Source organism: Scyliorhinus canicula, chromosome 5, assembly GCF_902713615.1.
Source record: "Scyliorhinus canicula chromosome 5, sScyCan1.1, whole genome shotgun sequence".
In the NCBI taxonomy this organism is placed as follows: Eukaryota; Metazoa; Chordata; class Chondrichthyes; order Carcharhiniformes; family Scyliorhinidae; genus Scyliorhinus; species Scyliorhinus canicula.
The window spans coordinates 121,049,254-121,075,482 of record NC_052150.1 but is presented as its reverse complement, the minus strand read 5'-3'; the positions used below and the strand labels follow the sequence as shown (position 1 = coordinate 121,075,482).

General features: G+C 46.9%; 1 long non-coding RNA gene across 1 annotated transcript; it reads left to right on the top strand.

Moving 5' to 3' along the window:
* The first annotated feature begins 707 nt into the window (after window positions 1-707).
* LOC119966223 lies at window positions 708-25,978 on the top strand. Its single transcript, XR_005460701.1, has 3 exons — window positions 708-879; window positions 21,270-21,448; window positions 25,949-25,978. It is a non-coding gene; the product is annotated as an uncharacterized LOC119966223 (long non-coding RNA).
* Window positions 25,979-26,229: the final 251 nt, after the last annotated feature.

The window sequence follows — 26,229 nt, the reverse complement described above, 5'->3', positions numbered from 1 at the left end:
CTGCCTGTCTGTCGAGACAGCCGTCAGGGAGCCACTGCCTGTCTGCCTAGACAGCCGTCAGTGAGCCACTGCCTGTCTGCCGAGACAGCCGTCAGGGAGCCACTGCCTGTTTGCCGAGACAGCCGTCAGGGAGCCTCTGCCTGTCTGCCTTGACAGCCGTCAGTGAGCCACTGCCTGTCTGCCGAGACAGCTGTCAGGGAGCCACTGCCTGTCTGTCGAGACAGCCGTCAGGGAGCCACTGCCTGTTTGCCGAGACAGCCGTCAGTGAGCCACTGCCTGTCTGCCGAGACAGCTGTCAGGGAGCCACTGCCTGTCTGCCGAGACAGCCCTCTGGGAGCCACTGCCTGCCTGTCTAGACAGCCGTCAGGGAGCCACTGCCTGTCCACCTAGATGGTCCTCAGGGAGCACTGCCTGCCTGTCTAGATTGCACACTAGGAATCACTGACTGCTTTCCGAGATAGTCCTCAGGGAGCGATGCCTGCCTGACTGATAGTCCACAGCCGGTCTTACTATCCTAAGGGCCCATCTGCCTGCCAGGCTTTCTGATTGACTGAAGGAAGCCTCTGTCTGGTGGACCTGACTGTACTCAGCCTGCCTGTCCGAAAGTCTTCAGAGTTTCTCTGCCTACCTGCATTACTGCTGAAAAGGAGGTGAACGGAAATTTACAGCCATATAGAACCAGGGTGGCACCATGTTTCAGTGATGTCTCCATCCTCCAGGCAGCAAGGGCAAGTCAGGACGCCCTCTTCCTCAAAAAGGATTCTGGTTCCCCTGACCAAATGAGACGCAGATCACAGAGGAGGTCACCAGCCGAGAGGTCCCACCAGGATCTTGATCCAGGGCCACAAGTGTGTCAGTGATTTTATTATAGCTGACAAGGTGAGTATTCCATTCCTCTTATCCCTTTGATGATTGTGTGTAGCAAAATGAGAGGATGCATTTGGTGGAGGGTGCACGACCACACAGTTGGTGACAAAGAGGTCAAGCAGTAGTGTGGCAGTTCGAGACAATACCCTGGGCACCTCCAGTAACAATAAAGGGGGTTTATTAACTAGGCAAAGGCAATTATGGACAGGTACAGAGACATGGTGGTTAGGTCTTGACTCTTCAGCTTCGGAGTCCACACTGCCCACACCTCTGATTCTTGGACCCCACGCTTTCTCTCTATAGGCCGGTGTTTGTGCGCTCCCATGCGATTAGTCCGAGCCAGTGATGTAGACTGCAAAGCCCGCCCGATAAATGGGCCTTACTACCACATCCCATCCCCTTAATCACTCATTACGTTTTACAAGGTCAGCTATATACAAGGTCAATAGGGAAAAGAGTTCATCACAGAGTCAGTCTGCCTGAGTTACTTTGCGTCCTCACGGACCCTCTTAAGTCCCCCAGCTGGCTCCATCATTTCCAGGGTACTCTTGTTGTCTGTAGGAGGCGACGGTTCAGGAGACTCTGCCTCATCTGTAGGGCTGCTTGCCTTATCAGCTCCCACCTGGACTGCAGGCGGGGCTGACTCTAAAATTCCCAAATCTCTCCACTCTGGATCAGCCACAGGAGCCCAGTAGCACTAGTTGGACCCATTTGTTCTGTTAAACATAAAAACGTAGAAAATAGGAACAGGAGGGGGCCATATAGCCCTTGGAGCCTCCTCTGGCATTCATTCTGATCGTGGCTGATTATCCAACTCAGTAGCCCAGCCCTGCTTTTCCTCCTCATATCTTTTGATCCCCTTCACCCCAAGTGTCCTGTCTAATTGCTTCTTGAAAACAAATGTCTTGGCTTCAACTATTTCCTGTGATAACGAATTCCACAAGCTCATCACTCTCTGTGGGTAAATAAATTTTGCTTCACCTCTGTCCTATTTGGTCTACCATGTATCCTCAGATTGTGACCCCTGTGGGCAGCACGGTAGCACAGTGGTTAGCACTGTTGCTTCGCAGCGCCAGGGTCCCAGGTTCGATTCCCGGCTTAGGTCACTGTCTGTGCGGAGTCTGCGCGTTCTCCCTGTGTCTGCATGGGTTTCTTCCAGTTGCTCCGGTTTCCTCACACAAGTCCCGAAAGACATGCTGTTGGGTTATTTCAACATTCTGAATTCTCCCTCAGTGTACCCGAACAGGCGCCGCAAAGTGGCTACTAGGGGCTTTTCACAGTAACTTCATTGCAGTGTTAATGTAAGCCTTCTTGTGGCAATAATAAAGATTATTATTATTAATCGTTCTGGGCAACCCACCATCAGGAACATCCTTATTGCATCTACCCTGTCCAATCCTGTTGAAATTTTATAGGTTTTTAGGAGATTCCTCCCTCGTTCTCCTGAACTGCAGCGAATGCAATCCTAACAGACTAAATCTCTCCTCAAATGTCCATCCTGCCATCCCAAGAATCAGTCTGGTAAACCTTCACTGGTTTGACTCTGACTCTGGAGCAAGAACATCCCTCTTCAGATAAGGAGATCAAAACTGCACAGAATATTCCAGCTGTGGCCTCACCAAGGCCCTGTATAATTGTAGCAAGGCATCCCTGTTCCTGTACTCGAATGCCCTCGCTATGAAGACCAGCTTGCCATTTGGGGCAGCACGGCAGCACAGCGGTTAGCATAGTTACTTCACAGAGCCAGGGTCCCAAGTTCGATTCCCGGCTTGGGTCACTGTCTGGGGGGAGTCTGCACAGGTTTCCTCCGGGTGCTCCGGTTTCCTCCTACAGTCGAAAGATGTGCAGGTTTGGTGGATTGGCTATTCTAAGTTTCCCTTAGTGACCAAAGGGTTACAGGGATAAAGGGGGATAGGGTGGAGGTGTGGGGCTTAAGTAGGGTGCTCTTTTCAAGGCTGGTGCAGACTCGATGGGCTGAATGGCTTCCTTCTGCACTGTAAGTTCTATGATTCTATGATTTGCTTTTGTTACTGCCTGTTGCACCTGCATGCGTACCTTCAGTGACTGGTGTACAAAGCCACCCAGGTCTCATTGCACATTCCCCACTTTTAATTTATCGCCATTTAGATCATAATCTGCCTTCCCGTTTTTGCTATCAAACTCGATAACCACGCATTTATCCAAATTATACAGCATCTGCCATTCATTTGCCCACTCACTCAACTTGTCCAAATCACACTGAAGGATCTCGGCATCCTCCTCACAGCTCACCCTCGTACCCAACTTTGTGTCATTTGCAAATTTGGAGATATTACATTTTGTTCCCTCGTCTAAATCATTGATATACATTGTGAAAGCTGGGGTCCCAGCACTAAGCGCAGCAGTGCCCCACTAGTCACTGCCTGCCATTTAGAAAAAGACCCGTTCATTCTTACCTTTTGTTTTGTGTTTGCCAGCTAGTTTTCTATCCATCTCTATACACTACCCCTAATCACATCCGCTTTAATTTTACACACTCATCTCTTATGCGGGGCTTTGTCCAAAGCCTTTGAAAGTTCAAATAAACCACACACACTGGCTGCCCCTCATCTATCTGTTTCTCTTCATGTACTGATAGAAACCGTCAGTATTTATGTTCCCCACAAGTTTACTCTTGTACTCTGTTTTGCCTTTTTTAATCAGTCACCTGGTCCTCCTTTGCTGAATTCTAAAGTGCTCCCAATCTTTGATCTGGTGTTTTTATTGGTTATTTGTATGCTTCTTCCTTGCATTCAATACTATCTCTAATTTCCCTTGTAAGTCATGCATTGACCATCTTTTCCATTTTTGTACCAGACAGGAATAAACAGTTGCTGCAGTTCCCCCATGCATCCTTTGATGTTTGCCATTGCCTATCTACAGTAATCCCTTTAAGTAACGTTTCCCAAATTGATCAAAGCCAATTTACACCTCATATCATCGCAGTTTCCTTTATTGAGGTTCAGGATCCTAGTCTCAGAATCAACTACGTGACTCTCCATCCTGATGAAAAATTGTATCATATTATGTCGCTCGGGCAGCACGGTGGTGCAATGGTTAGCATTGTTGCCTCATGGTGCCAAGGTTCCAGGTTCGATCTCGGCTCTGGGTCACTGTCCGTGTGGAGTTTGCACATTCTCCCATTGTTTGCATGGGTTTTGCCCCCACAACCCAAAGGTGTGCAGAGTAGGTGGATTAGCCATGCTAAATTGCCCCTTAATTGGATAAAATGAATTGGGTACACTATATTTATTGAAAACAAATATTATGGTCGCTCATCCACAAGGGGCTTCACACAACTAGATTGTCAATGATTCCTTTCTCATTACACAGTACCCAGTGTAGGGTGGCCTGGTCTTGAGTTGGTGCCTAAACCTATTGGTCTAGAAAAAAACATCAGTGTACACTCCAGAAATTCCTCTTCTGTGGTAATGTGACTGATGTGATTTGCCCAATCTATATGCAAATTAAAATCACTCATAATTACAGATGTTCCTTTATTGCATTTATCAGCCTTCAATTCCATCAATTTCCCCAACACCATCTCTTTATTGGTATTGAGCCCCTTTGCTTCCTCCCTCTCACTAAACCATGTGTTTAATTTCCTGTTTAATGCCGCCCCCAACATCACTATTACAGTTTGGCGATCTATATACAACGCCCACTAATGTTTTTTGCCCTTTGGTGTTTCTCAGCTCGACCCATACAGATTCCACATGGTCAGAGCAAATATCCTTCTTCACTATTGCATTAATTTCCTCTTTAACCAGCAATACAACTCCACTGCCTTTACCTTTTTGTCTGTCCTTCCTAAATACTGAATACCCCTTGATGTTCAGCTCCCATCCACAGTCACCCTGAAGCCATGTCTCTGTAATCTCAATTATATAATTGTCATGGGAGAGTCCCTTTAAGAAATGTTTTTGTCTTATCACATGGCTTCAGTGATGTCATTGTGTGATTCGACCAGCTAATCAGAGTGGGCCAAAGGCACAATTCCAACCTGGAACCAGGTCACCCTCCTGGAATGAGGTTCCAACACAAGGAACATCCTGCCCATGAAAGAGCCATCTCTGAGTTTTACTTTCACTTTGAGTTTGAACTGGTTTTGTTCTGCACAGGTTGAAAGAAGGTTTCTCACTATCTGCATTTTAAAAGCTGTTTACAGACTGCTTGATAACTTGAAAATAAATAACTGTTTTCTGGAAGAAATTCAAAGCTGTTGTGTTGGAAAGGAAACAGGAGCATCCATACCAGATCTTCAGTGCTATGTGCTGGACCACCCCTTTGAAAAGGGTTTTCTGGTTTATGGGATCTTGTTATTAAATTGGAACAGCTAAAGAGGGCATTTATTAAGGGTTATACATAGAGTACTGTAGCTGTGTGGGGTATTTATATTGGTGGTTGATAAAAATGCTTCCTGTGTGTTTATAAAAATGTTAAGTAAATTTGTAGAATAAACATTATTTTTGATTAAAAGTGCTTAAAGTTTCTGTTGAATAACACCTGAAAGGCAGGCCCTTGTGCTCATCGTAACCAAAATCAATAAACAGTTGTAGGTCAGGTGAACTGCACAAAATACTTTGGGGTTTTCCGGCCCACAACAATCATACTCATTTACATCTATTCATGTGAGTAATGCCCCCTAACCCCCTCATATGGTCAACGTGCTTCCGCAGAGTCCTGCCATTGACATTTACAACATGCGATACATGTGTCCGATTGGGACATGATTCGACCCGCTAACCAGAGTGGGCCAGAGGCACAATTCCGAACTAGAACCAGGTCACCCTCCTGGAATGAGCATCTACCAACACAAGGAACATCCTGCCCATGAAAGAGCCTGCATAGTCGATGTGTACCCTGGTCCATGGGTGGCCCGGGCACTCCCAGGGGCAGAGATTGGCCAAAGAAGGTAACAATTGTTGAGTCAGGCAGGGGATGCTCTGCCATACCACTTCCTCAATAATTTATCGATTCCCAGCTACTAGATATAACTGTGAGCCAGCATCTTCATTTGGGCTGGATGGGCATTGTGTAATTCGTGTAAGAGGGGTTCCCTCATTGAGGATGGAATGATGACTTGAGAGCCCCAAAGATTAACTCCATCCTCGCAGGTAAGTTCATCCCTACAGGTTAAATAGGGCCTCAACTGTTCAAACGTCTCGTGGTGCCATCCTGTTTGTATCATACATTTCACCTTGGATAATACCAGATCTTGCCGGGTCCAATATATCCGGATGACACCGGCAAGATGTGCAAGAAATTCAGTGCCAAGATGATTTGTTGGGGTACTGGGAGTGGTGCCAGTGGCATCTGCATTGGAGATTCGGTTGCCAGGCCTGTGTTGCAAAGTTAATTTGTAGGCCGCCAGCAGCAAGGCCCAACTTTGCACCGGGTGGAGGAAATTGGGGGTATTGACTTGTCCTCTCTCAAAAGACCCTATAGCAGCTTTTGGTCAGTTATTATTATGAATCATCAACCATTAATGTATTGGTGGAACCTTATAACAACATAGATGATGGTTAGTCCCGTCTTTTCAATTTGGACGTAATTTCGCTCAGCTTCTGAGAGAGTTCTTGGGGCAAAGGCAATTGGTCGTTATGAGCCACCCTCCATAACAACTGCCCCTATCCCATATGGGGATTAGCTTCCCTGGGTCGAAATGAACTAAAAGATTACACAATTTGTTTTACTAAATGGAAAGCTTCCTCTTGCTGCTCCTTTCATTGCCAATGTTGGTTTTTCCTCAGCAACTGGTGAAATGGCGCCAATGTCATGTTTGGAATAATAGTTCACTATTCCCAGGGAGGATGCCACCTCAGTCACATTCCTGGATGCTGGGACATCTGGTATGGGTTTCACTTTTTCTTTGAGTGGGTGTAGATCTGTGGCATCCACTCAGAACCACAAAATGTGACTTCTGTGGCCTGGAAAGTACATTTCTCACATTTAAAGCAGACTCTCGCATCTCTGAATTGCTTTAATACCTCTTCTAAACTTGTTTGAGATAAACCCCCCCCACCCCCGCCAGCTGGGGCATTGTCTCTTGGCTGACAGGAGTTAGCCACTGTGGTCGTGGATGATGACGTCCACCCTGAGGCCACAGACACTTGCGGAGACCTGCTACTACAACGCCCAGGAGCATGATCGAATGGTGCTTCGGCCTCCTGAATTTGTGGTTCAGGTGCCTGGACCGCTCTGCAGGGGCCCTCCAGTATGATGCTGAGAGAATAATTTGCATTGTGACAATCTGGCATCCTCCAGGACATTGCGCAGCAAAGGGGCAAGGTGCTGGAGGAGGAGGTTGAACACCAATACTCATCCAACAAAAAGGATGCGGGAGAGGGCGGGGATGGGCAGGACGTGGGGCCCAGGCAGGCATGGGAGGCCGCATGATGTGTGCACCAGGGTCAACGCGCACGGGACGCTCTGATCGCCCCTCCAGGTTCACTGACTTGGAGGCATGGAGAAACTGGCCAGGAGCATGGACATTAAATCCCACCTCCACTCCCACCCCCATCCTTCCCGGACACCTCCATTGCCTGCAATGCCCTCCATGATACATACCTGCGACGCTACAGGCTGCGGGCTCTGGGTTGGCAGTAACTCACGGTCTGCGATTGTGGGCAGCCTTCTCCTGGGGGGGTGGGGTTAAACAGAAAACGACAGTGTTAGACAGTCCAATGCATGCAGCCCAGGGGGTGTGTAGCTGGTGACCTCAGTGGCCAGGGTAGCAGGCCATGCAGCTGATATGAGTGCCGGCATGTGGTGGTGGGTGGGTGTTCAGCCGTCCGGTCGGTGGGGGATTGGGGCACAGTGTTGCCTACTCACTCTGGCTGCCCTGAGGAGGTTGTGCAGTTTTTTAGGGCATCTTGGCCGGTCAGGCGATATTGGTACCAGCACAAATCATCCCTGTCACCTGCCAGCCAGGCATGGCGAACGGCGGCGTCTGGCGCCAGCTCATTCCTCGGCTGGGGTATAGGATCAACCAACCGTCTCTCCGCCACCCCACCCAGGAGGGTGTCCAGCTCGGTGTCAGTGATTCTTGGGGCCGCACTCCTCACTGCCATCTTGTTGGCTGTGATGGTGTGTGTGGGTAGCGAAGTGTGTATATACAGCTGCAGCCTGTCAGCCTCATGAGTGTCAATCTCGGACCCGGCAAATTCGGCACCTTTTCTCATTGGATTCGATTGTGCTCCACTCGGCACCGGTGCTAGCCCCTAGCTAAACCGGTCTTGGTGCAGCGCTAGTTTTGATGTCGTGGAACTCCAGGAATACTGGCTGGGATTCCCCGATCCGGCGCCGGGTCGGAGAATCGGCAAGAGGGGCGCGTGAATCCCAGCATGCCGCTCCGCCGCCCGGCTGTCAATTCTCCGGCAACCGGAGAATCGGCGCCAATTGCGCCAGCGCGGTTGCCACGGTGATACTCCGTGCTCAACGGGCCAAGTGCCCGCCGAGATCCGCTGGCGTCGTTTACGTTTATGAATGGTCCTACCCAGCGGGACCTGGCAGCAGTCCTGGTGGGGGGGGCGGGGGAGTCGACTCCAGAGGTGGCCTCCACGGTGGCCAGGCCCACGATCGGGGGCAACCAATCAGCGGGCGTGCTCATTCTGGGGGTACCCTATGTTCCTCCGCACAGGGCCCATGTTGCCCGTGGGTCAGCGCGGAGACAGCCGTGGCGCGCATGCGTGGACCCGCGCTGGACATGGCGGGCTAGCTTTCGGCACCGGAGCAACGCACAGTACTTCGGCACCATTCTAGCCCCCTAGGAATGGGTGAGTGTCTGGGCCTGGAGGCCCGTTGACACCGGCGTCACATGCACCAGTTTTGACGCCGGCGTCAATACTTGGCCGGAATTTCGGAGAATCCCGGCCCCTGTGTCGGGGTCAACACCTAGGGCAGAATTCTCCGTTTCTGAGTAAGTGTTGACACCAACGCAGAATTTGTGGACTTTCGCGATGGAAAAACTGGCACCGACCCTGGATTGGTTCAGCAACTATGGAGGAACTAGCACCAGTGGCACATGGAACTCAATCGAGTCCAATGAAAACAGTGCAGGATTCGCTGGATCCGTGATTGACACTCGGGAGGCTGACGAGCTGAAGCCGCACATATACATTACAATCCCAACACACACTCATCCCAGACAACAAGATGGCACTGGTTGTGCTGGAGCACACCCATACAGTGTATGGGTCAGCTGGGGCCAGAGGGCATCTGGAAGGCTGGCCTGGAGGTACACCCATATGACATGTGGCCTTGAGTTCACAGTGGGCTGTCAGTGCCGTGTGTAGCTGCATGGCTGCCTTTCCGGCTGTGGCAGTAGTGTTCCAACGCCACAGACCACCTCCTGGCCATCCCCCGCTACTCCCCCTGGCCTTGGCAGATGTCCCCCAGCCAGCGGCACAACAGTCAGCAAACTACGACGATGTTGGACACATTCCGTATCCCCCCTCCCTCCCTCAGCAGCCACAATGCTAGTTTCACGATTTTTAAAAACACACGTGAACCGCGCCATCAGGAACTCGTGCCATCGGAGACAGGACATCGCGGAGGCCCCGGAGAATACTAGGTAAGCCCACTTATGATATGCAAATGGTTTTCACTGCAGTTTAATAATGAAACAGCTCAGGTAGCAGTCCCTAATAATTCCCTAATAATATTGGTTTGAGTGCAAATCCTATCTGTTCATGACCATACTGCCACCAGCAGGAAGTTATTCTGTTTTCTGTTTCAATATGGTAACAATCAAATTGTTTTCCTTGAATTTAAAAATAACTGTCTTAATTATCCGGGGGTCGGAGAATCGCCCGGGGACGACGTCAATCCCACCCCTGCCATGTCCCGAATTCTCCGCCCCCCGCGGCGATTCTCCGGCCAGCGATGGGCCGAAGTCTCGCCGCTGACAGGCCTCTCCCGCCAGCGTGGTTTAAACCACCTACCTGACCAGCGGGGTTGGCGGCCCCGGGCGGGCTCCGGGGTCCTAGGGAGGGGGCGCTGGGCGATCTAACCCCGGGGGGTGCCCCCACGGTGGCCTGGCCCGCGATCGGGGCCCACCGATCGGTGGGCGGGCCTGTGCCGTGCGAGCACTCTTTTTCTCCCGCCCCCGCCATGGCCTTCACCATGGTGGAGGTGGAAGAGACCCCCTCCCCTGCGGATGCAGCGGTATGATGTCACCAGCCGCTGACGCTCCGGCGCATGCGAGGACTTACGCCGGCTGACGAAGTCCTTTTGCCCCAGCTGGCGCGGCGCCAAAGGCCGTTCGCGCCAGCCGACGGAGTGGGAACCAATCAGGCACGGGCCTCGCCCATCAATGTGAGGGCTTGGCTCCTAAAGATGCGGAGAATTCCGCACCTTTGGGGGCGGCCCAATGCCGGAGTGGTTCACGCCACTCCGACACGCCCGGACCCCCCACTCCGCCGGGTAGGGGAGAATCCCAGCCCAGTTATAATTTTATAGTTGAAATGAATGAACTAAAAAACAGTTAACTGGAAGAAAGATCCTCGCATACAGATGTTGTGATTGTTCTAGTTTCTTGAAGATGGTAAATTTCTGAATTGTATGTGTCCTCTATGAACATTCATACTATTGTTCATGATTTTTGACTTTGGGATTGTCCTAGTTAGCTTTAACGAGGAGGAAATGTGGTTATGGGGGGTTGTAGTGAGGTGGAGAGGGGGATAGGGCTGATGGTGGGGTGTGGCAAAAGGGAGGGTGTTCAGCAAGTTTGCATTTGAAAACAATTGGCATAAGAAAAAGGCCTTCTTGACACAACTTTCACTGTAAAGTACATCTCCCCCCGGTCCTACTCTTGTGATTATATGTTCTTGGCTGTAAGGTGTAAATATCTGGGCACCTTCAAGGCATCTGGCCCAACTCCACAACAGTGGGGTGAGTGCTGGAGGCATTCATGCAGAAGTTGGGCCACCATATATCTACCCAATGAAAGTTTCAAGTTTGCGTTCAAGTACCACAGGTTTCTTGCACTGCGACGTCCTCTGGGTCCTGATGTGAATAGCAACAAATGTCTGAACTCTCACTGATACCTTCCATCCCATTTGCTTGAACTAGATTCACTTGTCACAGTAAATTTATATGTTATATTGTACTTTTCTGTGGATGGTTCAATGATTTCACAATGCACAGTGGGCGCTGCTGAATATTCCTTTGGGCAGTCAAATCTTATTAAGTGTCCTCTAGCTGAACTTTAAAGAATCCATTGATTTTTACAGGATCTGGCGGCAGGAAGTGCAAGCAGCCTTCCCAGTAACAATTAAGGAAACTAAATTCCTCACCACCAAAATTAAATTAAGTGGAACACTAAGCATTCTTAAATGGTACCGACAGGGCATGCTTAAGCGTATTAACTAACACTCTGTGCTGATCACACTGTGGACATTTTGTTTTTGAAAAGCAAAGCACACCAGTGTTTCTCTGCATTAAGACAGCAAATGTAATTTTGCTCTAAAACAGCATGCAATGGTTAGGTGTTTATTGCCCTTTCACAGCGAGTTATACATATTAAGAATATGCCCACATTCAAACAATGGCCCAGCACATCACGAAAGGCCAAGAACTGGAACATTGTCCATTGCTTCACTTACAGCTCCTGCCTCTCAAGAATAGAACAGCTCATGTTAGGTTCCTCCAGCAATGTGTCACTCTGATGAATGTAAAAGAGCATCTCTGTTACATCAGGTACACAGGAGTAAATTCTGAGGTCAGCCATCTGGTTGAAATGTGGGAATCCCTCCATGGTCGTGTTCCCCTATCTGTGTACTCCACTCCAGCCATGCAATTCTCTGAGATCTCTGCTCATCACTAATTTTAGGTTCTGAGGCATATATGATTTTGATATCATGGCCATTGGTGACCATGGTCGGAATTCTTCCCAAAAAATGGCTGAGGCCTGGATTCTTTGGGCCAGCCGCCAGTGGAGGGAATCTCAATGACCTGCTGAATCAGGCATTGGTCCAAAAATGGGTTTCATGTTGGTCGTGAAACATATTGTGAGTCTCCCAGCCCTCCTTGCCAGCCTTGATGCCCCTGACAAGTTTCCACCTAGACCTGGTGGGAACATGCAAATAGTTCATTAGAGCTGTTGTCCAAAGGCTGGCAAAGGCTGGATACCCTCCATACAATTGCCTCCAGGGTGCCAAGGAGGGTCCTTCATGGGAGGTGAGGGTCAGGGGGGGCTTGTGTTGGGCTGGAGAAGCTCAGGTTGGGAGTCTTTTCTAGGATGGGGGTCATTTGGCTGCTCTTCCCATCTGGAACCTTTTAACAATCAGTCAGTATATAAAAATTAAAGTTCCATCGTAACAAAGTGAAGGTATTACCATGTGTACCCCTAAATCCTTTAAACAGTCTGTCAGTATGCTAGATTCAAAGGTCTGTGAGATTAAGGTAATGTGGCAGAAACCTTTGAAGTTGTTTTTTGTATGCCAAGGAGCCTAAAAGCTTTGAACTGCATTTTGTACATTCATTTTCACAGACCATTGCCCCACAATTACAGAGACCCCCACCAGAGACCCCCTGAATTACAGACATCCCCCATATGTGAGATATATACCAGAGACCACTCAATTACAGTGGCCCACCCCAGAGATGCCTCCCATTACAGAGACCCTCCAATTACAGAGACACAAACCAGAGGCCCCCCAATTACAGAGACCCCCCAATTACAGAGACTGCACCAGAGACCCCCTTCCCCCATAAGGTAGACCCTGGCCTGGAAGCTAGAGAACAGTCCAGACAGAAGCAGTAAAATAATTACTGCTTTAAAACTCACCTGTGAATACACCTGCTGGTTCATGCAGAGGAAGCAGTACCTGTAAATTCCTGGAAAGATAAAAATCAGTCAGCTGGGTTTAAACCCCCTCTGATTTAATCTGCAAGCCTTTCATTCATATTTATGTGTAATTTCTTTAACTATGTTGTGATTGACACTAGCCACACACATCCAGCTTTCTGCATTGGTTAATTCATCTCCCTTCACACTTGAATGGTTTGCAAGTAGTCAGCTGTTAAACCAACTGCAATATTTATAAATATCTATGATGGACAACTGATGGACCACATCAAAGTCAGTTAAGTGGTCTCACTTCCTCTTTTCCCAGCAGAAAGCACTTATCTGCTTTTGAGTGGTCAATCATAGTTAGATGTTTATAAACATTGTGGTTAGTTTCCCAGCACAGTACTTGAGATCCATTCAAGCAGGAAGAGAAATGAGAATAATCAATACAGACATCTAGCTGTCTAGAAGTTGTCAGTCACAGGCTACTAAATGTTATTTGTCTTTGGAGCTAATAGAAGCCTTACTGTCCCCCTCCCCCCGACCTCTCGCAACATGGGAATGTATCTGAGGGAGTTTAAAGCCCTGTGGTGCGGGTTTCGTGTTCCAATAATTTACAACTGCTGCTTTCTAGACATCTGTTAGAGCCATCAAGTGTAAGGTATAGGTGAGTGACAAAGTAGTGATTTTTTTCATTGTTTCTACCTGGACTGCTCTTTAGCTTCTAGGCGGTGGTGACTGATGGGGGGGGGGGGGATTTTCTGCTATGTGGGGAATTTTTTGCTATGGGGGAAGTTTCTCTGATATGGGGGTTCTCTGATATGGGGGATTCTCTGCTTTGGGGGCCTCTGGTGGGGGGGGGGGAGGTTGGTGATCTGGGTGGGAATCTCTGATGGGATCTCTGATGGGTATCTCTGGTATGGGTCTCTGATTGGGGTCTCTCGTGGTGGTGTTGGTGGAGAGGCTTGGGTCATCCTCATGCATGCTTTCTGTGGAGGGTGGTGACTCATCGATTCCCATGTTGGGGGGGAATGACCCGACGTGTTGGGGAGCCAGGATTTGTGTTGTGGGGGCAGGGGGGCAGATGCCAGATCTTGTTATTGGACCATCCACTCAAAATGGCAAACCAATAGCAGAATTATTAATGGAAGCCCTTACGTTCCCCACTATACATACATTTGCATGGCAAGGGACACTGAATTGCTCCTGGGTGCCACTCCCAGCACTGACATGAATGAGAAGTGATTCATTTCTGGCAAGAGAACATAGCTTCCCGAGAATCCTGCCCCTGCTTTCCCACATCCTGGGCGAAATTCTCCGCCCCCCACGACGGGTGGGAGAATAGCGGGAGGGCCTTCCCGACATTTTTGCCGCCCTCCCGCTATTCTCCACCCCCCCCCCCCCGCCGAAGTCCCGACCCGAATCGCTGCCGCCGTTTTTTTACGGCCGGCAGCGATTCTCAGCTGTTAGATGGGCCGAAGTCCCAGCCCTTTCCGCCGTTTTTACGAACGGCAAACACACCTGGTCTTGCCGTTCGTAAAACCGGCGTCACAAACTCGCTATTAATAACCATGGCACCGATTAGCACGGCCGCCAAGGGTGCCATGGGCCCGCGATCGGTGGGCACCGATCGCGGGCAGCGGGCTCGATGCCCGCGCACTACTTGTCCTTCCGCCGCCCCGCAGTATCCATTCGCGGGGCGGCTAAGGGCAACCCGGCCCGCGCATGTGCGGGTTTCGCGCAAAAACGCGATGACGTCACCCGCGCATGCGCGGGTTTGAGTCTTCCAAACTGCGCATGCGCAGCTGACGTCATATGACGCGTCAGCCGGCGCTAACTCCGGCAAGCGGGCTTAACGATTTTCGTTAAGCCCGTCTTGCCGGAGCCTACGGCGTCGGGCTGTTAGCCCCGACCGGGGACCAGAATCGGTCCCCAGTCGGGAAGGGGCGCGCTGCCGTAAAACCCGCCCGGGTTTTACGGCAGCTTTACGATTTCTCCCGTTTTGGGAGAATCTCGCCCCCTGTTTGTCTATTCAGTGCCAGCTGAACCATTTCCCCCAAATTAGATACATATAAAATTACTTCATGGTCTGAATTTTGTGGTAGCAATGATGATAAAACTGTTATCATTTGCCACCATTAGACAACTGAAACTGACAGAATCTACTGGAGTTCACAAATGTACATTTAAATGCAGAAATCCAGCAGTAGTTGTCAGTGATTTCTAGGCTTCTTCACATAGTGCATTGTTGAAATTAATTAGAAATGATCCAACTGATGAAAACTTGCCCTTTTACCCTGATATTCTCACTGTAAAAATCCTTGAAAGTGTTATACCTTGTTAAATGAAGTGCAACTGGGTTTTAACAGTATGCAAAGTTCATAATTACTGTAGAGAAACCTCTCTGGCCTAATATTATTTGTGGGTTATCAAACTTCTCTATTATGATAAATAAATTGACATATTTTAAATATCTATGCTATTTCAACTTCATCCCATGTGTATGACCAAATAATTTATTTCACTCTGTAAAATTACATTAAAAGGTGAATGATATTCAATGCATTTAAATTCTTGCTTTGCTATCTGTGAGATAGTTTAATGTGATTGACTATGTATCCTGCTTGATGTCACCACTGTTTCTGGTTTGGCAATCCTCTTGATATGGTCCCATATTCAGACTAATGTTGGACGGGGAAATCTGCAGATCATGAGACTTTTAAAGACAGTTTTCTTTGATGTCAGTGGCAGTATCAATACTTTGTTGCTGTTGGCAAGATACAAATCAATAGCGTAGGCATTCATTAGTAGCAACTATGGAGCTAATAAATTCAGCTCTGAAGGGGCGTTCAATCTGTCTTTAACTGCTTAATTATTCTGACAATGACATTTTGAATTATAAAAGTTTCTTCAAATAACCAGATCAAGAAGAAAGTAATTCAATGTTATCTGAAAATAGTTTTCATCATTTGGGGCAGAATTTTAACTGGGAAGGTGATGGTGGTTGGGGGAGGGGGGGGGGGGGGGGCAGCTCTGGAGGTAGATTTAGTTGCAGAGAGGGAATTAAATCTCCCTAAAATGCAGACATATTTGAAACCCAACTTGGTACTGCTCACTCTGAGGCGTGGGGGCAATCCCTGTGCATCTGTCAGGTCTGTAATTTAATTGGATTAAAAGCCAAATGATTCTGACTGTAACACAGCATTTACGCTTTATCTGCCAGCACATACATTTCATGCTGTGTGTGAAACACACCAGGGTCAACCAAGCGAAACACACAGTGGGAAATCATTGTTCAGTATACTTACCAGGCTGGAAGGTTTTGAAGAAACTGCGCAGCTGTCCCTCTGGCTATGTGAAAAGCTTCTGCTCACAGGGCATGATCAAAGAGTGTCCTTCCACTGCTTTAGAGGAGATCTGAAACTGATTGGAAAGTAATTTCACATATCTTAGTCTTTACTCACCTTGTTCTGTCATTCCCTGCTGTCATGAGAATCATGATTGGTCACGGATCTACAAGTGGAATCTGACCAGTCTGGCGGAGGAAGTTAAAAAGGACCTACAGAGATGGTACTCGCTCCCGCTCTCCCTGGCGGGGTGGGTGCAGATGATCAAAATGAACGTCCTGGTATTTGTGTGTGTGTGTGTGTGGGGGGGGGAGGGGGAGTAAGAACCCAAGAATCCCAAAATTGACACTGCACAGGAGGATAAATATGGGCGGTCTGGCCCTGCTGAATCTACAATACTACCACTGGGCAGCTACGGCGGAGAGAGTGAGGGGATGGATACGAGAACCTACCATGGATTGGGTAATGTTGGAGGAGTCCTCCTGCAAGGGAACAACCCTCCGAGCCCTCGCCACGGCAGTGCTCCCCCCCCCCCCCCACCCCCCCGCCCCCGGACGAAATACACATCCTGCCAAGTGGTGGTAGACACACTAAAGACATGAAACCAGATGAGGCAACATTTTGCTCAAACCGAGATGTCCCCCATCGCTATCATCTGCGGAAACCACAAATTCCCGCCAGCCATGCCCGACACCACCTTTAAAAAATGGAGACAGGACGGGGGGACACTAACAAGCAGAGACTTCTACATAAGGGACAAACTAGCAACCTTGGGTGAACTGACAGAAGACCTGGAATTACTGACAGGACAGGAACTCAGACACCTCCAAATTAAACACTTTCTCCTCAAGGAGATGGCAAGATACCACAGGGCCCCAAGAGACACACTGTTAGAGGAACTGATAAACATGGACAGTTAGGGGCAGCAGGGTAGCATGGTGGTTAGCATAAATGCTTCACAGCTCCAGGGTCCCAGGTTCGATTCCCGGCTGGGTCACTGTGTGGAGTCTGCACGTCCTCCCCCTGTGTGCTCCGGTTTCCTCCGGGTGCTCCGGTTTCCTCCCACAGTCCAAAGATGTGCGGGTTAGGTGGATTCGCCATGCTAAATTGCCCGTAGTGTCCTAATAAAAGTAAGGTTATGGGGGGGGGTTGTTGGGTTATGGGTATAGGGTGGATACGTGGGTTTGAGTAGGGTGATCATGGCTCGGCACAACATTGAGGGCCGAAGGGCCTGTTCTGTGCTGTACTGTTCTATGTTCTATGTAAGGAGGGGGGAACTGTGGCAACATCTATGGACAGTTACTGGGCAGGGCATGATGACTACTGGATAAAGCCAGATGAAAATGGGAGGACAAACTGGGGATAAAAATGGGTTGGGGCTTCTGGAGCAATGAACTGAGCAGGACCAACTCCACGTCCTCCTGCACAAGGCTCAACCTCATGCAGTTTAAAGAGGTGCACATAGCACACCTAACCAGAACCCGAATGAACAAGTTCTTCCCGGAGGTGGAGGATAAATGTGAATGGTGCCAGGGAGGCCCGGCCAACCATGCCCACATATTCTGGGCTTGCCCCAGACTTGTAGGGTTCTGAACAGCCTTCTTTGAGGCGATGTCCAAGGTTGTGGGGGTGAGGGTGGAGCCGTGCCCGAGAGTGGCAGTCTTTGGGGTATCGGAACAGCAAGAGCTACATATGGGTTATAGTTCTGGGCACCACATTAGAGGAAGGGTCTGAATGCATTGGAGAGAGTGCAGATGAGGTTTACAAGAATGGTTCCAGGAATGGGAAACTTCAGTTATGAGAATAGTTTGGAGAGGTTGGCACTGTGCTCCTGGGAGAGAAAAAAGTTGAGAGGAGATTTCATAGAGATATTCAAAATCATGAGGGGGTTGGTCAGAGTACATGGGGAGAAACTTGAAAGGATCAAGAACAAGAGGGCACAGATATAAAGTGATTTGCCAAAGAAGTAAATGTGATGTGAGAAAAAACATTTTCACACAAGTGACTCATGTCTCGAATTCACTGCCTGGAGATGCGGTGAAGGCAGATACAATCGAGTCATTCAAGAGAGAATTAAATGATTACTTAAATAGAAACGATGTTCAGGGGTATGGGGAAAAGACGGGAATGACACTAAGCCATGATGTTCATTTGGTGAGCCGGTGCAGACACAATGGGCTAAATGGCCTCCTGCTTTGTAACAATTCTGTGATTTTGTCTCTTGGACCTCATAATGCTCCTTCCCCAGCAGTCATCCAAAAGCCAGGGAGTTCAGCTGAGCCTGTCCCCTCCTGCTGCAGGCACGTGCCCATGTTGTGATCACCAGATTGTGCGAGCCCTTAAATAGCACCAAAAACCACTGAGGTGTGTGTACCTGAGCTGGTGGAGAGTGCCTCAAATGCTGTGGAGCTTTCCTCTTCCAGTCTCCTGTCTGGGCTGGGGCTGGGGATGGGGCTTTAAAATGAGTCCCCCTCCTCTACCCTTGGGCCTTGGTCTCTTTCTGGAAGCACCTGGAAATGATAAAGGAGAATTCAATTGACATCAGTTGCCCCCAAGATGGAGACACATTCGATCCTCAGGTTTGCATCGAATGGATTAATCTTTACTAGGTGGATGGCCAAGGCCAAGTTCCCCATTACCAATAGTTCTTTCCTGCTCAACTCTCATGAGCTCTAACACCCTCCCCTCAAACTCGGTTAGAGCCCTCAGGTGTGGTCACCCCTCTCTGGTCTTCTCCTGTTCCACTCAGTTGTGTCAACGTTTCTCCTGCTCAAAGAAGAGAATGACTAGAGAGGGGTTGAAGGTTATGCCAATTGGGGCATTGCATTTTGGGTAATTCCTCCCCTTGTAAGAGAGCTCACTTCTATGTGGGAGGCCATCACTGGTGATAATGGGGCAGAGGTTGTGGTCCAGCTCCTTCCAGAATCATGCATATGATGTGGAGGCTACTCGTTCCTTCTGTGCCTACACGAGGTCTCTGCTGGGCCTCTTCCTGTCATCAGCTGGGTAGACTACATGCCTGTTGATCTTGATGTAGTGGAGAAGACATGGACAGGGGCATCAATACATTTGGGCACCGCACCGTCACCTCCCCTTTGTGATATCTCCTCTCATTGGTAGATGCTGACAGTAAGGATTCTGGGTGCTTTTTAAAGATGTCTGGATATGACGGCAGGGCACATGCCATCAAGCCCTCTTCGCTATGGAATACAGCAGTAAATCTCTGGATATATAATTAATAAGGCGGGGATGGAAGATGTGGCATGGTTTCCTATTGGCCTCCACAGCAGAAACACTCCCCGTCTGCGCCCCTGACCCTGCCACGGGACTTAGACCCAGTTGGGAGAATTCCACCCCTAGTTACCTTTCTTGGTCTGCTCCTGAGGTTCATTAATCTGAGCTGCTGTAACCTTCTCTTGAACTCCTTGACCTCCTTCTGCTTCTGCTCCTGTGAAACGCTTAATGGAGCTGTGGGAAAACAAAAGATATGAATTAGAAGTGACATGGAGAAAGGATAAAAGGTCACCATTGTATAGATGTTCACATTTCAGTTAGTGGTGATAACAAAGCCACATTGGGGCTGCTCTTGCCAATTGGCAGTGTGATATCTAATTCTGTCACTGAGTATCTGGGGCATCTCCCATCTCTCCTTCACCAATGTCCATGGACTCGGTCACCCTGCTGATCTGTAAGATCTCCTCCCTGTAGCAGTCGGGCTGCCTATTACAGTGTTAGGGTGTGTAAGTGTTAATGTGTGGGACTGTACCATAATGATGATGTGTGGGAACACTTGATCAGGAGTCAAAGGGGGACAAGGTTCATGGCTTCAGCAGTGTAACACCTAGTTGTGAGTAACTGTACATAGTTTAGTTACATATAATCAACCCATTATTGTTTGAACATACCAACATCTCAGCAATTATTCCCCAGTTAGACTAATTAACATAAAATACCTCTGAGTGCTGGTCCGCCCTAGTTCTTTTCTTCTCATGTGCAAGGTGAAAAAACAGAGTTATAATTGTGTGAGAGATTGTGTGACAAGAATGGAAGGACAACATTTGTGGAGGGATGGTTGTGAGATGCCAATTAGATAAGGGTGAGTGTTGGCTGTTCAGATGGAGATGTGTGGTGCCTGGAGAGACAGGAATGGGTAGAGCTGCAAAGTGCGCTACTCATTCCGCAGCCACTTCCACCACACCTGCTTGGTCTAAGAGACTGGCGTTACCTCCTGATCTCAGGAAACAGCATTTCACTGTTGTCCCTCACATCCCTTATCATAACATCCAGGGAAGAGTCAGAGACCAGCGGAAATATTGCTTCCATTGCTGTGGTTGCTGAATCCGCAAGGATCAATCGAGAATGCAACAGTTCTGACCCTCTACCAAGACCCCTTTACCTACAGTGGTTAGCACTGTTGCTTCACAGTGGCAGGGACCCAGGTTCGATTCCCGGCTTGGGTCACTGCCTGTGCAGAGTCTGCATGTTCTCCCTGTTTCTGCATGGGTTTCTTAAGGGTGCTCCTGTTTCCTCCCATTAGTCCCGAAAGACGAGCCTGTTCAGTGAATTGGACATTCCGAATTCTTCCTCAATGTACCCGAACAGGCACCAGAATGTTGCGACTAGGGGCTTTTCACAGGATCTTCATCGCAGTGTTACTGTAAACCTACGTGTGACAATAATAAAGATTACTATTATTATTATTAGAAATCTTTCCATTGTTGAGTCATCATCGTGACTGCACCCTGAGACATGTCGAGAGACCTGGAAGTGGGCTGCTTTTAGCACAGGGCTAAAGAGCTGGCTTTGAAAGCAAACCAAGGCAGGCCAGCAGCACGGTTCAATTCCCATACCAGCCTCCCCGAACAGACACCGGAATGTGGCGACTAGGGGCTTTTCACAGTAACTTCATTTGATGCCTCCTTGTGACAATAAGCGATTTTCATTTCATTTCATTTGATGGTGTAACTGATTTAAACAACCACAAAACCTGTTTCCCAAAGAAATCAAGTTCCCTAGCTGCTGTCAGCTCCGCCACTGCGAGTGGGCATATAAGGCAAAATACGGCACTGAACTCACTTTTGACAAATTGGAAGTGGGACACAAAGTGGGACAAGACAAGATATGAGTCAGCAATTTCAGTAGAGGAGGCTAAAATATTGAAGAGAAAGTAACTTTTCAAAAATGTTTTTTGACAAAAAATTATTCTTGGCCACAGCAAACCCATCTTTTTGCTTTCTTTTAAGAGATCATTTCAAACCCACCAGATGAAATTATTCTCTCTGACTCACTCTGCTGATTAAACGTTTCTGACAAGGACACAGGAAATTCAGTAATGGATACTTCTCAACCTTCAAGCGGCTGCATAATTCAGGACAAATATGCTGTTCTTTTTAAAGGATCAATGAATAGTGAACATTTAATGGTAAGTGTGGGTGTGATGATTACTCTTACATGCTCTCGGAGGTTTTTGTAGTCTGTGATACTTAGTGAAAGAACACAATTTATTGCCAATGGATGTCTCCAGGACATCTGCCCTTTAATTCTTTATATTCGCTGTGTCGTGTGTCTGCTGCTCATCATCCATATATCTTTGCAAGGCGTAAATCAGTATCATTTACATGTATCTTTCAACTAACCAGATTAATTTATCACATAATGTCTTGTCATCTAGAAAATAAATGTTTAATGGAAAATCTAACATTGAAAAGGAAATGTCTACCCCTTTGTGAATATAGAAACATAGGATTAGGAGCCGGCAATTCAGCTCGTCGATCCTGCTCTACCACTCAATACAATCATGCCTGATTGGACACTTCAATGCCTTTTACACCCACTATCCCCATCATCTTTATGTTATTGTTAATCAGAAATCTCATCACAGAATCACTGAGATACAGTGCTGAAGAGGTTGTTTGGCCCATCGAGTCTGCACTAAAGCATGAAAGGCCCTGACCTGCCCACCTAATCCCACTTGCCAGCATTGATCCATAGCCTTGAAAGTTATGTTATAATTACTAATTTGTTTTGATATAAGACGATGGAATTCATAAGAAACTTTTTTCAAACATTAAAAATAGAAAACAAATGTTTGAATGGATGAAATAGGAGCATTAAATTTAAAGAATAAAATAGGACACAGGGACTGAATTTTAAGGGCCTTGCTTGGCAATCAAACAAGCCCAGAGCACAGTAAACGGCTGAAATTACAATTTTTTAACCTTGTGCTTTTTATGTTCACTTCAGTTGCCAAATGTTAGTTTTATAGCATGGCAAGCAGTGCATTTTATTTTTACTTAACTTCATTTCTTTTTCTCAATGTAATGTTGGATGATGTAGAACTAACTGTCCTGGGGAAATAGGCTGGAGCGGACAGCAATCTAAAGGCTAAAAGAAAACAATTATTGCTCAATAAATGAACTCTACATTACTCAATTTGCCTTGGAAGGAAGGTCAATAACCTAGTGCTAAGATTTCTTTCGCAAAACAAAAGATGTATCCTGTAGATTAACTGTTCGCAAAATACTCAGCACAAAAGCTGGGCACTGGATTATCAGGAAACAGATTGAAATAGTTGGCTGGAAGACCAAAACAAAGCTAATTAAAAGCAGTCCGTTGTGTCAGGCCAGGGTTAACACAGGAAACACAGGGAATCCTCCTAGGTCCACATGAAAACAATGGTGGCGCCCCCTGAAGTCAATTATCAATTCAATGGACTTCACCCATTCAAGCAGAAGCTAAAGGGGGAGGGGAGAGGGCACAAATATGGTGAACTATGAAATTGGGTAGGGTTTTCTGGAAGTCTCTCTCACCTGTTGCCTGGAGATATGGTGAGAGACTTGCATTACTTTCCTCATGAAGGCTTTCCCTGCCTCTCAGGCACTTGAACTGCCACCAGTGGGCCTTCTCTGAGAGAGAACCAAAATCCTACCTAGTGAGGGCTGCTGGCCTCTGATTGGCTGTCAGCATTTTGCCTCACCAGAGTCACCAGGGAGGTCGTGGCTGCCATGAAAATGACAATCACCAGAGGACCAGTATCGAGAAGTGACGCAGGCCAGAGTGGTGGGAGGGGTTTTGTGGGATGGGCGTTGCATGGCAGAGGGGCATAACAGGTCAGCAACAAGGGCTGGTTGTTGGGGTGGTTCTCAAAGGGTCCCAACTTCCCGACGCTGAGTCCTTCGATCAGGCTCTGAATGCCTTTGATTGAGGGACCACCTTGGAGAGGTCACAAGCAGCTCACATAGGTTTGCTTGTCATGCACGCTGCATTGTGATAGGCCTGGTCGCAGCTGGGTTGATATAAGCGGCAGTGCCCCCCACCCTGCCTTATTAAATGAAATGCCCACCTCCAAACATGCCACGAGAAAAGGTATAAAATTTCCCCATAATGTTGTTACTTCCCCTCTCTCTTCACAAATGGAAAGGGTAAAATATCCTCCAGTTTACATGAGACAGGACTGAAAAGCTAGGACAGCAAGCCACGATAAGTCAATAGGCAAAGCAGATTTTTGAAACAAGAAAGAGAGAAATGTATGTCTTGTAGCATGTATTAGAAACCCATTTAAGACTACTTATATTGTGCTGCAGAATTTCACTCACAGTACACTGATTACTCGGTCTTGGCTAATTCAGCATGTTGAACTTTGCTAAATTATTACAGGTTTATTTACTTTAAATGTAGGTTGTTACATTCCAGTGCTATATAGACCACTAATTTCCAATCAGTAGATCACATGCAGACCTTGTCCTGCTCAATTCCAGCCCTCATCACATGTCCATTAGACCTCCAGTAATGTCCTACTAGCAATATTCTTGTGACTGAAAAGATGGATGGACAAATATTGGACAGTGACATTGTTGGACTGTAACAAAAATATACTGACTGAGTGCGATTTAATTATTAGTAGACCTGTCTTGTTTTAGTTTATGAATTACCCTGGATTCATTACCAAATATTCTTACCCTATCTTCTCACTGTAAATTGCACTCAAATTATTTTCTTTGAATGCAGTCTAATCTTTGTATTCTAACATTTAGAAGCAACCTGGATTAATCACCTAAAGGAACCTAAAATGTAAATGCAGCATTCGAAGTGTATCTGTCCTATTCTGAGTGGCTGGAGTAGTATTTATAATTTATTTATTTATATTAATAAATTATATTGCAATGAAACAACATTTATCAGTTTTTAGAAAAACATTACCTTCCTAGCGGAAGCAACGGAAATAAAGGGGACATTCTTTGTTGAAGTTTTTCATCTTACACTCACGAGAACATTCACAAGAATGCAATGTAAGAGAAATCAACAAATTCAATGGCTTATTGCTGAGGGTAATGCTTTGACCAATCAGAGTTAAGCTGCTTGGTTTAAATTTCAAACAATGCTTGGCAGTTAACTGTCAAACACCATCAACTGGTGCATTCTCCAGGGCAACCCCTCTACCAATCAGGGTCCACCTGCCAACACTCTCATCTCATGCAGGATAAATTTGTTGATTTCCCTGACATTGTATTCTTGCAAATGTCCTGATGAGTGCAAGATGAAAAGCTTTGACAAAACTATCTCCTTTTTTCAGCAATACACAAGTTCTGTACTATTATTTATTACCATATTTATATGACCTATTTTGTTTCCTATTTACTGGAAATAAGTTAATGCCTACAGTGACATACAGCCAAGACGCAATTCATATAAATGCATAAAGTTAATGCATAATAATATTTAATTAATGATTTCTATGCATCTGGATTTACTCTGGATGGATGAAATTCTGTTAAATTAACAGTACGCTGATACTGATGTGCTTGAATTATAATGAGAATTATATTGGGACCAGTGAGCATCAGTATTTTTGAAATGAATAATGTCTGGGTGTCCATCTTCTAATGTTCTGAAGTCATGTGTATGGATGGGCACGTGATGTAACATTCCGGTTGCAAATTTAGTGAGCAGTTTTCATAAATATAAATTGGATAATCACAGCTCTAGCAACAGACCCAGGAAGTAGCAAACTCTGAAGCCTGTGTATTTTCTGGATTTTGACAATTTAGCCTTTCTGTATATTGCATGTGAAATCATCAAAGACAATTTGTTATTGTGGACAAAAATGGCTGGTGTATGTAACCATAACACTCCAACCATTAAAGTCAACAATTTGGCACCCTGGATGGGGCACAAAAGCCTTTTTCTGTGAGAGAGGGTGGGGCACACATGTTCGTTCACCCATTGAACTAAAGTCGACATATACACCACCTGTTGGGGTCACATTTTAAGATTTTAACCATTCTAAAACTCTCTCCAGTGATCACAATTTAATGCTATCTGGATTTAGGCATATCAATTGAGGGGGGCTGCTGAGGTATGTAGCATTTTTAGCATTTGCTTATTTTGCATGACTTCTGCAACATAAATTGATAAAAATGTTGACAATGAGAGTACATTTTGCAATTGACCGTGGGTGTGTAGAATTTGCGCTGACGTAATTCATAAAAAGTGGCCCATGAGATCGAGAGTTTACAAATGTTGATGAAATAATGAAAAGACAGAAGAAAGGAAAAGCTGTGTTGTGACTGTGGGCTAGATTTACACCCTCTCACTGGGTGTGTTTTTGGTGGGAGGACCAAAGGAGAAGGCCAGTGATTGGCGGGAGTGTTGCATTCACGGAGTACTGACCTTTATTCTCTTCATTAACATATTCTGATATCTTACTTCTATGCAACTGTTAGCATCTTCTCTGACCATTAGTGTTTCCTCAACTCGTGACCTGCACATCTTTATTGCAATCTCTCCTAGCTCCCACCAATCACTGACCTTCTACTCTGCTCCAGCTGCCGCACCCCCTCTTATATAGTATATAATCCATCACATTTCTGCCTCCCTTTAATAGTACAGACTAGAAATGTTAACTCTATTTCTCTCTCCACAGATGCTGCCAGACCTGCTGAATTTTTCCAGCATTTTATGTTTTTGTTGTTGAAGCAAAAAGAATAAAGTTTGTTTAAATCTTACTGACATGTCACATTCTTATGCCATACACATTCCCTGGGTCCTACAGACACTAGTATAGATGTTAACAATGTTTTTCAGTTTGAAAAGAAAATAAACGACCAAAGAAATATACAGCAGCTGTCCTTTGGCTAGTCTCGATGCAGTGATTCCATTTTTGTTCTGTTGCCTTCTGGGTGTATTCTATGCTGCAGATTTCCA